The sequence below is a fragment of the Rhinolophus ferrumequinum genome, chromosome 21, assembly GCF_004115265.2.
Source record: "Rhinolophus ferrumequinum isolate MPI-CBG mRhiFer1 chromosome 21, mRhiFer1_v1.p, whole genome shotgun sequence".
Lineage (NCBI taxonomy): Eukaryota > Metazoa > Chordata > Mammalia > Chiroptera > Rhinolophidae > Rhinolophus > Rhinolophus ferrumequinum.
In genome coordinates, this window is record NC_046304.1 from 34,793 (window position 1) to 46,525 (window position 11,733).

General features: G+C 40.8%; 1 pseudogene; it reads left to right on the top strand.

Moving 5' to 3' along the window:
* The first annotated feature begins 7,280 nt into the window (after positions 1 to 7,280).
* Positions 7,281 to 8,542, top strand: LOC117012803 (synapse-associated protein 1-like; annotated as a pseudogene).
* Positions 8,543 to 11,733: the final 3,191 nt, after the last annotated feature.

Consider the following 11,733-nt stretch of genomic DNA (forward strand, 5'->3'; position numbering starts at 1 on the left):
CCTATTCTGGATGTCATATGAATGGAGTAACACAATATGTGCCTTTTGTGGCTAGCTTCTGTCACTTGTCATGTTTTCAAGATCATCCATGTGATTGCCAGTATCAGTTCTTTATGCATTTTTATAACTGAATAATGTTTCATCTTATGCATATATCACATTTATTTGTTCATCAGTTGATGGAAATTTGGGTTTCTATAATTTGGTTTTCATGAATACTGTTGCTGTGAACTTGTGTGTACAGGATTTGGAACACTTGTTTTCAGTTCTTTGGGGTAGCCTTATGGTATTTCTACATTCAGCATACTGCAGAAACGCTAAACCATTTTCCACATAGCTATATTCTTTTACATTTCTTCCAGGGATGTGTGAGCATTCCAATACCTCTGTATCACATCCTCACCAACACCTGATATTTTCTGTTTCTGTTGATCCTAGCCATAACTGTGGGTGTTACTTAGTATGTTTTTGTGGTTTAAGCTTGCATTTCACTGCCTACAAAGGTGTTAGTCTATTCAGGCTTTGATAACAAATGTTATAGACTGGATGCCTTAAATAACAGAAGTGTAATTCTCCACAGTTCTGGATATCCAAGATGAATGTGCCATCAGAGTTGATTTACTGAGGGTCAGATGAGAGGGACCCACTCAACAGGGACTGCCCTTGGGGGCGTCAGTAGGAAGGCACAGCCTGAAGAGAACCAGAGAGCCCACTGTCTGCACAGACTCACCCTATCGTCTCTGCCAGGCAGTGGGGCTTTCATCCTCACACAGTGTCCACCTGGCCAATCCCAGCTCAGGATCCACAGGTGTCACAAAGGGATGTTTGTGACATCATCAGTCCCCTCTCCTGGTGGCTATATCCGGAGAAGTGTCTGGTCCCACTTCCTACCCCAGAGCCATATCCCATGACAGTCCTCCCCTTTCCCACTCCCCCCTCCATCTGCACCATCCTCTGTGCTGTGTAGAACCTGATGCCTCACTCTACAGAGAGGGACTTGGGGCCCAGGATCAATGACTTGCTTATGGTCACCTTGTCACTTGGAAGAGAAGTATTGTCTGAAACACAGTGTCTCCATAACTGCTGTATCCAAGAGCAGCTGTCTCCAAGCAGGCGCAGGGATGAACGTGAGCACCGAAAACCAAGCAGAAGGGGGCTTGACGTCTTTGTTGGTTACTTAAAATAATACCCACTTATTATACCTCACAAATTGGAGGGTCAGGAATCTGGTCAGTTGAACCACATGTGTTGAGTAAATTCACGGGCATATCGGTGGACAGGGAGGCATGTCGCTCAAATGTCTGACCCTCTGCCAGTTCTGGTGGGCAGGCTGAGCTCAGACAGACTGCAAAACACATCACCCTATGCATGTCCTCTTAGCAGAGTGATTTCAGAGAGCTGGAATTTTTATAGTATATGTCAGGGATTCCAGACTGTACCAAGAGTGAGGAAACAGAACAATCACTTCATTTACGTCTTGGTTCCAAACCTGGCAGAATTTATTCTAATGGTCTACTCACTCTACTGGTCAAAGCAGACTGCCCAGTGCTGAGGGGAAGAGTCTCACTGGCACCTCTTAATGGCTGATGTATCAAAGGATTTGCAGCCACAATATAGTCTGTGGCCACAAATTAGATTCCCTCATGCAAAATACCCTCTCACAAATGAGCGAAAATTGGGAATGGTTCTGGAAATCTGACCATCTGAGAATTAAAGAAACACACCCCCACATTCCCAAATGTGACAGAAGAAACAGGATTGCTGCGACACTAAATTCTGAGGGAAAGAGAATGGGAGAAGCACAGCAGGCCCACAGCAATGCGTTCCAGCCTAGTCCAGTCTGAAGGTCCAATCCTGAAGGTATAGCCCAATCCCGCTCCCTGTAAAAGACTGCAGCTCTTAACTCTGTCTGCCCTCTGACCAAACCTTCCGTTCCACAAGAAAAGGTCTATGTTGCAACTGAGTAGGCCCAGACAAGTTTGTGGATAGAAACCTCTTTCCAATTTGTACTCTCTTTGTCACTTTCAATTCAAATTGAATGCAATCTGCTAGAATTCCTTTCCAAAGTTTGTAGTCTCTCTCTAAAACTACAATCTACTGCATTAGACAAAAGACACCACATTTCTTTCGAGGATGGGCCCTTCTCAACTTTGGACCAAAACTTGAGTTGCAGTGATTAATGCCTTAAATCTAAAGAAGTTTCTCATATAGTTGAAAGGGTCTGGGTGTCAGGGGCTTCAGAATATTAGAGGATTTATGTCTATCACAGAGGGTCTACTAGGAAGAATTCTAATGTTCTTTGGTAAAACGCACATAACCAAATTTGCCATTTGAACGATTATAAAGTACCATTCAGTTACACTTAGCATGCACGCAGTATTGTGCGGTCATCGATAACGGCTAATACCCTCTCTATACTTCCAAAACATCAAATGAGAACCACATACCATTGAGTTATCATTCCCATTCTCTCCTTCGCTGGGCCCTGGCAAACACTAACCTGGTTTCTATCTATGTAGATTTGCCTAATCTGGATGTCCTGTAAATGGAGTCATACAATGTGGCCTTTTGTGGCTAGCTTCTGTCACTTACCATGTTTTCAAGATTCATCCATGTGGTAGCCAGAATCACTTCTTAATTCATTTTTATGACTGAATAATATTTCATTGTATGGATATCCCACTTTGTTTATTGATTCATCAGTCGATGGAAGTTTGGGTTTCTACAGTTTGGCTCTTGTGAATAGTGCTGCTCTGAAACTTTGTGTACAGGTTTTTGTGCACCGCTTTTCAGTTTTTTGGTGTATATGTCAATGGCTGTATGGTATTTCTATACGCAATGTACTGGAGCAAAGGTAAACCGTCTCCCGCAGAGCCGCATTATCTCACGTTTTTCCAGCGCCGTGGGAGCGTTCCAGGACCTCGGTATCACCTCCTCGTCAACACTTGGTAGTTTCTATTTTTGTTGATCCTCGAGGTACTTGCGGGTGTGACTTGGTATCTCTTTCTGGATTTGATTTGCACTTCCCTGACTTCTCTGTGTTAGTCTATACAGATCTCCATAACGAAGTGCTGAGGCGCCAGTAGGAAGCGCAGCCTGAGCAGAACCGCAGAACCCACTCTCCGCACGGACTCGCCACCTGGTGTCTCCCCGGCACCGCGGCTTTTGTCCTCAGCCAGCTTCCGCACCGCCAGTCCCGGCTAGACTCTGCGTGGGTCTCAACAGGATGAAAGGGACGCAGTGCGGTCCCGCCCCACGTGACTCGACCCGCGGGAGTCCCCTGCGAAACGCCCCTGCCTGAGTCCTTGCCCCAGCGCTACTCACTCCCCGCACTCCGCAGCCCTCTCCTTCCAGCCCAGCCTCCCTCTCAGCCTAACACACTTGGCCTTTATCCATTTCAGAATCAGATCTCAGTGACCTGCCCACCATTATCCCACCGCTGGAGGAGGGGTGGCTCCTCCAGGCCGCTTCACCAGCGCTGAGCTGATTTACACGGGCTCGACGCTTCCAAGCGGCCCAGGGCGTTGGTCTGAACCCAGGTTCCGGAGCTGCCCGCTGGCGTGTGCGCCGCGCGGATCTTCCCCGCCCAGAACCCCCGCTGGACTCCGACCACGCCCCCTCCGAAGCCCCGTCCACGATGTATGGCCCCGAGTTTCCACGGCGATGTAACAAACCTCAGCGCCGCGGTGGCCACAAAAAGGCAGCTCCCGCAACCCTCACTCCTGTAAATAAGGTGATCAAGAATAACAGCGCAGATGCCCAGATGTAACGAACTGGGACACCGAGGCATGAGTCCCAAGTGGAGCTGTGCCCTCCTGGGGCTGGGGCGCGGCCTGGGGGTCCGCGACGTGGAGACCGGCTCTGGGGCGAACGCCTGCAACCCTCAGCAGCTCCTGGAGAACCGGGATTGAAATCTGAGGGAGGAGACGTGCGGAGGGAGCCAGGATGTTACGAGGCAGAGCGGGAGGAAGACGCCAGGAGCAAGAGGGGCTCATTCATCAAGCAGAAAGCCTTGTAGAGTTTTCCTAAGAAAACATTGGACGGGCTCTCCCAGGCTAACAAGTGAGCGGTGGGCCGACTACTGGGGGACGAGACTGGAACCCAAGCATTGCGCGGGGGCGAGGGAGGGGGGCCGTCCGGCACAGGCTGCTTTATGTTATACAGCCACATAATTTAAAGGGCTAAGCAGTTCTAGAATTGTTATTAAGAAAACGGTACCGCCAATACCTCTCATCCATTTCCTTCTCCAACGGGATAACATTTTCATAGTTTGGTGCGTATTTTTTTCTGAGCGCCCCCATGGTTCTATTGCCTTTTGTTATCTTGCCTTCTGCCTGAGCCCTGGGATCTATGAATATGTTTGTCCCGTTTGTAGAGGTGATGGCTTCCCTGAATTAGTAGTTTGGTGTTAAGTTTTGATCATAGATTGTTTTCTTATGAGTGTTCTAGACAATCCTGGTTTTCCTCCCCCTTCTTCTGGTTTCTTTGTGTAGACCTTGTGCTGGATTCTTTTTAAGAATTCGTCTTTGTATTAAATGAGTTCTCTTGAAACAGTTTGTAGGCAGGAGATGGGTTTGTTTGTTTGCTTGTTCGTTTCCCATTAGAGAGAGAGAGAGAGAGAGAGAGAGAGAGAGAGAGAGAGAGAGAGAGAGAGAGAGAGAGAGAGAGAGAGAAAGAGAGATCTGAGTGCTAGAGCTGTGCCGTCCAATGGGTTCACCTCTAACTACTATATTGTAGCTATTTAAATTTAATTAAAATTTTATTTTCTCGGTTGCCATAGCTGTATTTCAAGGAAATATATAAAGGATGATATCTAAGATATATAGGATAATAATAAGACAAATATTAGTCCCTTCACTTCCAGACACAGTCATTATCCTTAATTTTGTAATCGGCAGTTGCTTGCCATTGTGTAGAGGTTTCTCTCAATTTAAAATCCCAACAATGTATTGAATTATTTGGTGTGCTTTCATCCTTACAACACAAATGGTTTCATTCTGTCTGACCTCTTCTTTCTATTGTTCAAGATTAGATTTTTTAAACTCTTCCATGTTGGTGTGTGTAGCTGTAGTTTTTCCTTTTCATTCTTGTATAGGTTGTCATAATTTCTCTCTCCAGTCTTCTTTTAACGAAAATTTCTGGTTTGTTCCCAGTTTTTGGTGATACAAACAATGCTTCTTCAACAGATTGGTCCACGTCTCCTAGGGCACATGTGCAAGACATTCTCCAGGGTGTGTACGGAAGAGTGGAATTACTGGGTCATAAGGCCCACATAGATATTAAGACACATGTAAGTGCATCTCAACGTATTTGAGCAACATACACATTAAACCTCAGTGTAAGAGAGCTCCCTTTACATTCCTGCAAAGTCTTCCTATTTTTTAATGTTTATTTTTGGCCTTTAACAGTGAACAAGCAGTTTCACCTTTAATCTGCGTTACAGTTTCCTGCATCCATGGGTTCCTAGATCTATGGGTTGATAGTGTGATTCACATTTGTCCCTACTTCCCTTTTTTTTCCTTCTGAGGGGCAAAGTTCAAAGGTATTTCTGTCCCAGGCCATGAATTCTTTGCCAGTATTTTGAAGGAAGGGTTTGGGTTGTGCCACTCTGGGTATCAGCTTCCTCTTGGAAAAGAACACCTGAAGGTCGTCCTGAGATCTGTCTTGCATCTTCTCTCACACATTTCCTGCATCTATATTCGATCTGGACCACTCATTTTGTGGGTCTGCATTTGTTTCTGATTTACCTTGTTGCTTTCCATGGAGAAAAAGAAATAGAATGCCAAATTTATGCCCACCATCTCAAGCTAAAATACCCTGGGAAGCATTTTAAAACAATAGATGCCTGTATAATCATAAGCCTACCTAAAACAGCATTTCCAAATGGAGCTCCCAAGCATCTGTATTTTTTAAACCTCTCCAAATATAAAGCCAAATTTAACAGCCATTGAACTACAATACCTGTTTTCTAATTAAGTCTTCTTTTATTTTTAATGTGAAACAATCCTTTAATAATTAAAGACTATACTGCTGTTCTTAAGTACTTAATGAGTATATTACTTTTCTTGTTGCTACTTAACAAATTAACACAAATTTATTATCATACTTTTCTGGAGGTCTGAAGTCTAACATCTAGCTGTTGGCAGGGCTGTGTTCCTTTCAGGGCATCCAAGGGAGAATCCATGTCCTTGCCTTTTTCACATTCTAGAGGTCCCTCCATTCCTTGGTTTGTGGCTACTTTCTCACATCATTCCATCTTCTTGCTTTGGTGGTCCCCTGCCCTACAGTGTGTCTCCATCTGGATAATCCTGGATAATCTCCTTTTCTCAAAACCACACCTACAAAGGCCTATTGCTTTATAATGTAACATATTCATGGGTTCTGAGGATTAGATCTGAACACTTTTCTGGGACCATTATCAGCCTACCACAATGAGTTAGAAAGTTTATTTACATTTTCAAGATCTACTCCATTCATTTTTGTATATATATATGGATCTTGCTGTATATTTAATAATTGTATGGAGGTTGTATTTCTCATTCTGTATTCAAATTCTGGTTTATAATTTATTTTCAGCAAGTCAAATTGTGCTAATATCTTAAACTATCCTTTTATAGACAATATATTTTCTTGAGTGAGATGTTCACTGACAATAGGAATTCTTCCCTACTGGTGTCTTTTTTCACTGTGGGTGGGTGAACTAAATAATAAAAACATCTCCCTTCCTCCATTCTAGTCCATATTTTCTGCCACTGATTCTGACACAATTCTAGTTTTCTAACAATGAATTCTGTGGGTGGAAGAATGCTGCTGACCTTTTGAAATATGAACATTTGTGTGATGTGAATTTATACTTGTTTACTGAATTCATTTATTAGGTGCTTAACTTTCAGTATCCTTTTTATCTAATTTATCCCTCACAAAAGCCTTATCAGGTGGGTATTAGTTGAATATAGTGTATTAGTTTGATAAGGGAAACAAAATGCTACACAAGAAAAAAATTGAACACAAGTGAAGACCATAAAAGTCATTGAGGGACAACAAAAATGTATAGGACATATGGAAAACAAATATCAAAATGACAGACTAACTCCCTCTTGGTTAATAATTACTTTAAATGTAAATAGATTAAACCCTCCAATTAAAAGGCAGAAGTTGGCAGAATGAATTTAAAAAATGATCCAACTATATTTTATGTTTAAGAGAATCACTTTAGATCTGAAGACACAAGTAGGTTGAAAGTGAAAATATGGAAAGATATTTCATACAAACAGTAACCAATGGAGAGTGGGGGTAGCTATACTAATATAAAAAAAATAGAGTTGAAGTAAAAAAATTGTTAAAAGAGACAAATAGGGATATTATACATTGAGAAAGGCTGTCAATTTATCAAGAGGGAAAACAATTATAAACATATATACACCTCATAACAGAGTCTCCAAAATACATGAAATAAAAACTAATAGAATTAAGGGGATAAATAGAAACGTCTAAGTGATGTTGGCGACTTCATTTATTTATTTATTTATTTATTTATTTATTTATTAATTATAAAACCACAATTGAAGAGTATGGGGCCACCAGCGTGCGGCTCGAGAGGTGGCCCCCAGTGTCAGAGTCAGTTGAGGGGGAGTTGCAGCAAGCCAGGGACCAGAGCTCTTTCACAAACCAAAGGCCTCAGCAACTATCTATTTAACTTTGCAACTGCTGCTACAAAATAAATAATAAATAACTGAATCAGTTGCTGAAGCAGCATAAATAATAAAGAATTCAGTAGAAGGAAATGTAGGTGACGTCAATGATAAAGCGATTGTAGGAGATTTTCAGAAGGAACAGAAAAAAATTGTTGAACAACATACAAAAAAATCAGAATCAGTAGTGCCCCCGTGGGTTGACAGTAATGATGCAGAAATAACTTAACAAATTTGGCCTTATCAGCTGACAAGGAATTTCCTTCATGGTTCTCCTGCTGGCATGCCGTTTCAGTTTGACTTTGATCAGATGTACCCTATTGCCCTGGTCATGCTACAAGAGGATGAACTGCTGAGCCAGATGAGATTTGCCCTTGTTCCTAAACTTGTGAAGGAAGAAGTGTTTTGGAGGAACTACTTTTACTGTGTCTCCCTGATTAAGGAAGGCCATGGCCCTGGCCTCCCAGGAGAAGGCCACCGGAAAAGAGGGGAAGAGCCACCGCTGAGAGGATGCATTGCCACTGACAGAGGCAGTACAGCCCCAAGCACCAACTGGCATAATCAAATCTCAGATTAAAACTCAAGAGGATGAAGAAGAGATCTCTACCAGCCCCGCTGTTTCTCAGTTGTCAGTATTGACTTTGGTGCCTGTAACTTTGGTCAGAAGGAGTGAGGAAGGAGCTGAGCAACTCGTGCTTCACAAGAAGGAGGAAACTACTAGAAGAGGATCTGCAGATTTGGCAAAAGAACTACAACAGGAACTTCAGGGATACGAAGTGGTGACAGAATAAGAGAAACAAGATGAAAACTGGGATAAGGAAATAAAGAAAATGCTGCAACAGGAAAATTAGCTATTTCCTGAAACGTAAGAATAATCCTCAGTGTTCTGTAACCTGACATTAAGTTCTAGATGGTGACACTCGCTGAAACAGAAGGCACAAAAGAGTGTAAACTGATGAAATTCAAATTATTCTTTTTATAAGTTGAAATTTGCCTCTTTAAAAAATAATCAAAAAATGGATGTTTCATGTAATATTTCTTAATATAAATGTAGTTAGAGATAGTCTGTAGTCAGTATGGATATCCTAGCCACAGAATCATAAGTAAAAATTTAGAGTTCTGTTTTCTGGGAGGTCAAACCTGGCTGCTGCAATCCAAAACCAATGCTCAAATCCTGGAACATCCCCACTAGGGAGCCATCCATGGTCCTGGTCTCCAGAGGACCCTCGCAGGTGATGCCTTCACTGACATTGGAGACTTTACTATCCAAACTTTTAATAATGATTAGCACAATTAGATGGACGGGCAATAAGAAGATAGAGGACTTGAAAACATGAATCAACCAGCTAGACCTAACAGACATAGGTAGAACACTCCACCCGAAAACTGTAAATGCATGTTCTCAAGTGCACATGGAAATCAATGAAACCAAAAGTTGCTTCTTTTGAAAAGATCAATAAATATGACAAACTTTTACCTAAATTGACCAAGAAAAAAAAAGCACTCAATTGATAGAATCAGAAATGAAACAGGGAGCATTACTAACAACCTTACAGAAATAAAGGGATTATAAAGGAATAAAGAAAAACAATGGTGTGCTAATAAATTAAATAGCTTAAAGAGAAAAATTCCTAGACACAAAATATCAAAACTGCCTCAATAACAGATAGAAAATCTCGGTAGACTTATAACCAGTAAAGAGGAAAAAAATAAAGAGTAAAGAAAGCCTAAAGGACTTTTGGAATACCAAAAGAGAATCAATATACACATTGTGGGAGCCCCAGACAGAGAAGAGAGAAAGGAGCAGAAAGGTTGTTTAAAGAAATAATGGCTAAAACCTTCCCAAATCTGGGAAGGGAGATGGACATCCTGATTTATTTGAAACCAATGGATCCCAAATAGGATGATCCGAAAGTCTATACCAAGAAGTATTATAATCAAATTATCAAAATTCAAAGATAAAGATTTTGAAAGCAGAAAAATAAAAGCATCTTGTCATGTGAAAGGGAGTCCCTATAAAACTATCAGTGGATTTTTCGACAGAAACTTTGCAGGCCAGAAAGGAGTGGGATGATATATTCAAAATGCTAAAGAAAATAATGGCCAACTAAGAATACTCTAACTGGCACAATTGTCCTTTGGAAATGTGGAGTGATTAAGACTTTTCCAGACAAACGAAAGCTGAAGGAGTTCACCACTACACCTGCCTTACAAGAAATCCTAAAGGAATTTCTTCATATTGTAATGACAGGACACAAAGTAACTACACAAATGTATAAAACTCACTGGTAAGTATAAGTATAAAGACAAATATAGAATATTGTAATGGCGTATAAATCACTTAAATTTTTTAAATGTTTTCCAGTTTTCTTGAGATAGAATTGGCATATAACATTGTATTAATTTAAAGTGCACCACATACAGATTTGATATACGTATATATTGTGAAATGATTACCACAATACGTTAACATTCATCACCTCACATAGTTATAATTTTCCTGGGATGAAGATTTACTCTCTTAGCAACTTTCAAATATACAATACAGCATGCTCAGAACTTACTACATTACATCCTCAGAACTTATTTATCTTATAATTGGAAATTTGTACCTTTTGTCCACTCTCACCCATTTTCCACATCTCCCACCCGCTGCCTCTGGCAACCACCAATCTGTTCTCTGTTTCTAAGAATTTGTGGTTTTTTTTAATAATCCACATATAAGAGAGGTCATACAGTATTTGTCTTCCTCTGTCTGATTTACTTCACTTAGCATAATGCCCTCAAGGTCTACCCATGTTGTCCCAAATGGCAAGATTTCCTTCTTTCTCATGGCTGACTAATATTCCAGTGAGTGTGTGTGTGTGTGTGTGTGTGTGTGTGACATTTTCTTTATCCATTCATCTACCAACGGACACTTAGGTTGTTTCCATATCTTGGTTATTGCAAATAATGCTGCAATAAACATGGGGGTACAGATATCTCTCTAAGACAGTGATTTCAATTCTTTCAGGTATATACCTAGAAGTGGAATTGCAGGATCGTGTAGTAGTTCTATTTTTAATTTTTTGAGGAACCTCCACACTGTTTTCCATAGTGGCTGCACCAGTTTACATTCCTACCAACATTGCACCAGTGTTTCCTTTTCTCCACATCTTCACCAACACTTGTTACTTCTTGTCTTTTTTTATACTAGCCATTCCAACAGATGTAAAATGATATCTCATTGTGGTTTTGATTTGCATTTCCCTCATTAGTGATGTTGAGCACAGTCTAAGCATAGAATGGAGCTTTCTCAGCATGAAAAGGGCATCTAAGAAAAACTCACAGTTAACGTCCTACTTAGTGGTAAAAGACTGGATGCTTTACCCCTAAGATCAAGAACAAGGTAGGGATGTTCACTCTCCCCACTTCTATTAAACATTGCAGTGGAGGTTTCAGCCTAGGCAATTAGACAAGAACAAGAGATAAAAGGCGTCTTCGTTGGAGTGGAAGAAGTAAAACTGTCCCAGATGGCATGCCCTTGAACACAGACAACCCTAAGGAATACACTAAAAACCCTTACTTAGTTCAGCAAGTTTATAAGATACAAGATTAACGTGCAAAATTAGTTGTGTTCTTATACACTAGCAATGAACAATTCAAAAATGAAATTACAAAACCAATTCCACTTAAAATATCATCAGAAAGAATAAAATATATAGGAATAAATTTAAGAAAAGACACAAAATGTACTCTGAAAACTGCAAAACTGTTGAAAGAAACTGAAGATCTGTGTAGGTGAAAAAATTCTATGTTTATGAATTGGAACACTTAATATTGTTAAGATGGCAATACATCTTAAATTGATCTACAGAATCAATGCAATCCCTATCAAAAATATGAGCTGGAGTCTTGGTAGAAATTGACAAGCTGACCCTGAAATTCATATGGATACTCAGGGACTCAGAAGAGACAAAACAATCGTGAAAAAGAACAAAGTTGGAGGAGTCACATTTCCAGGTTTCAAAACTTACTACGAAACAATGGTAACTAAGACATT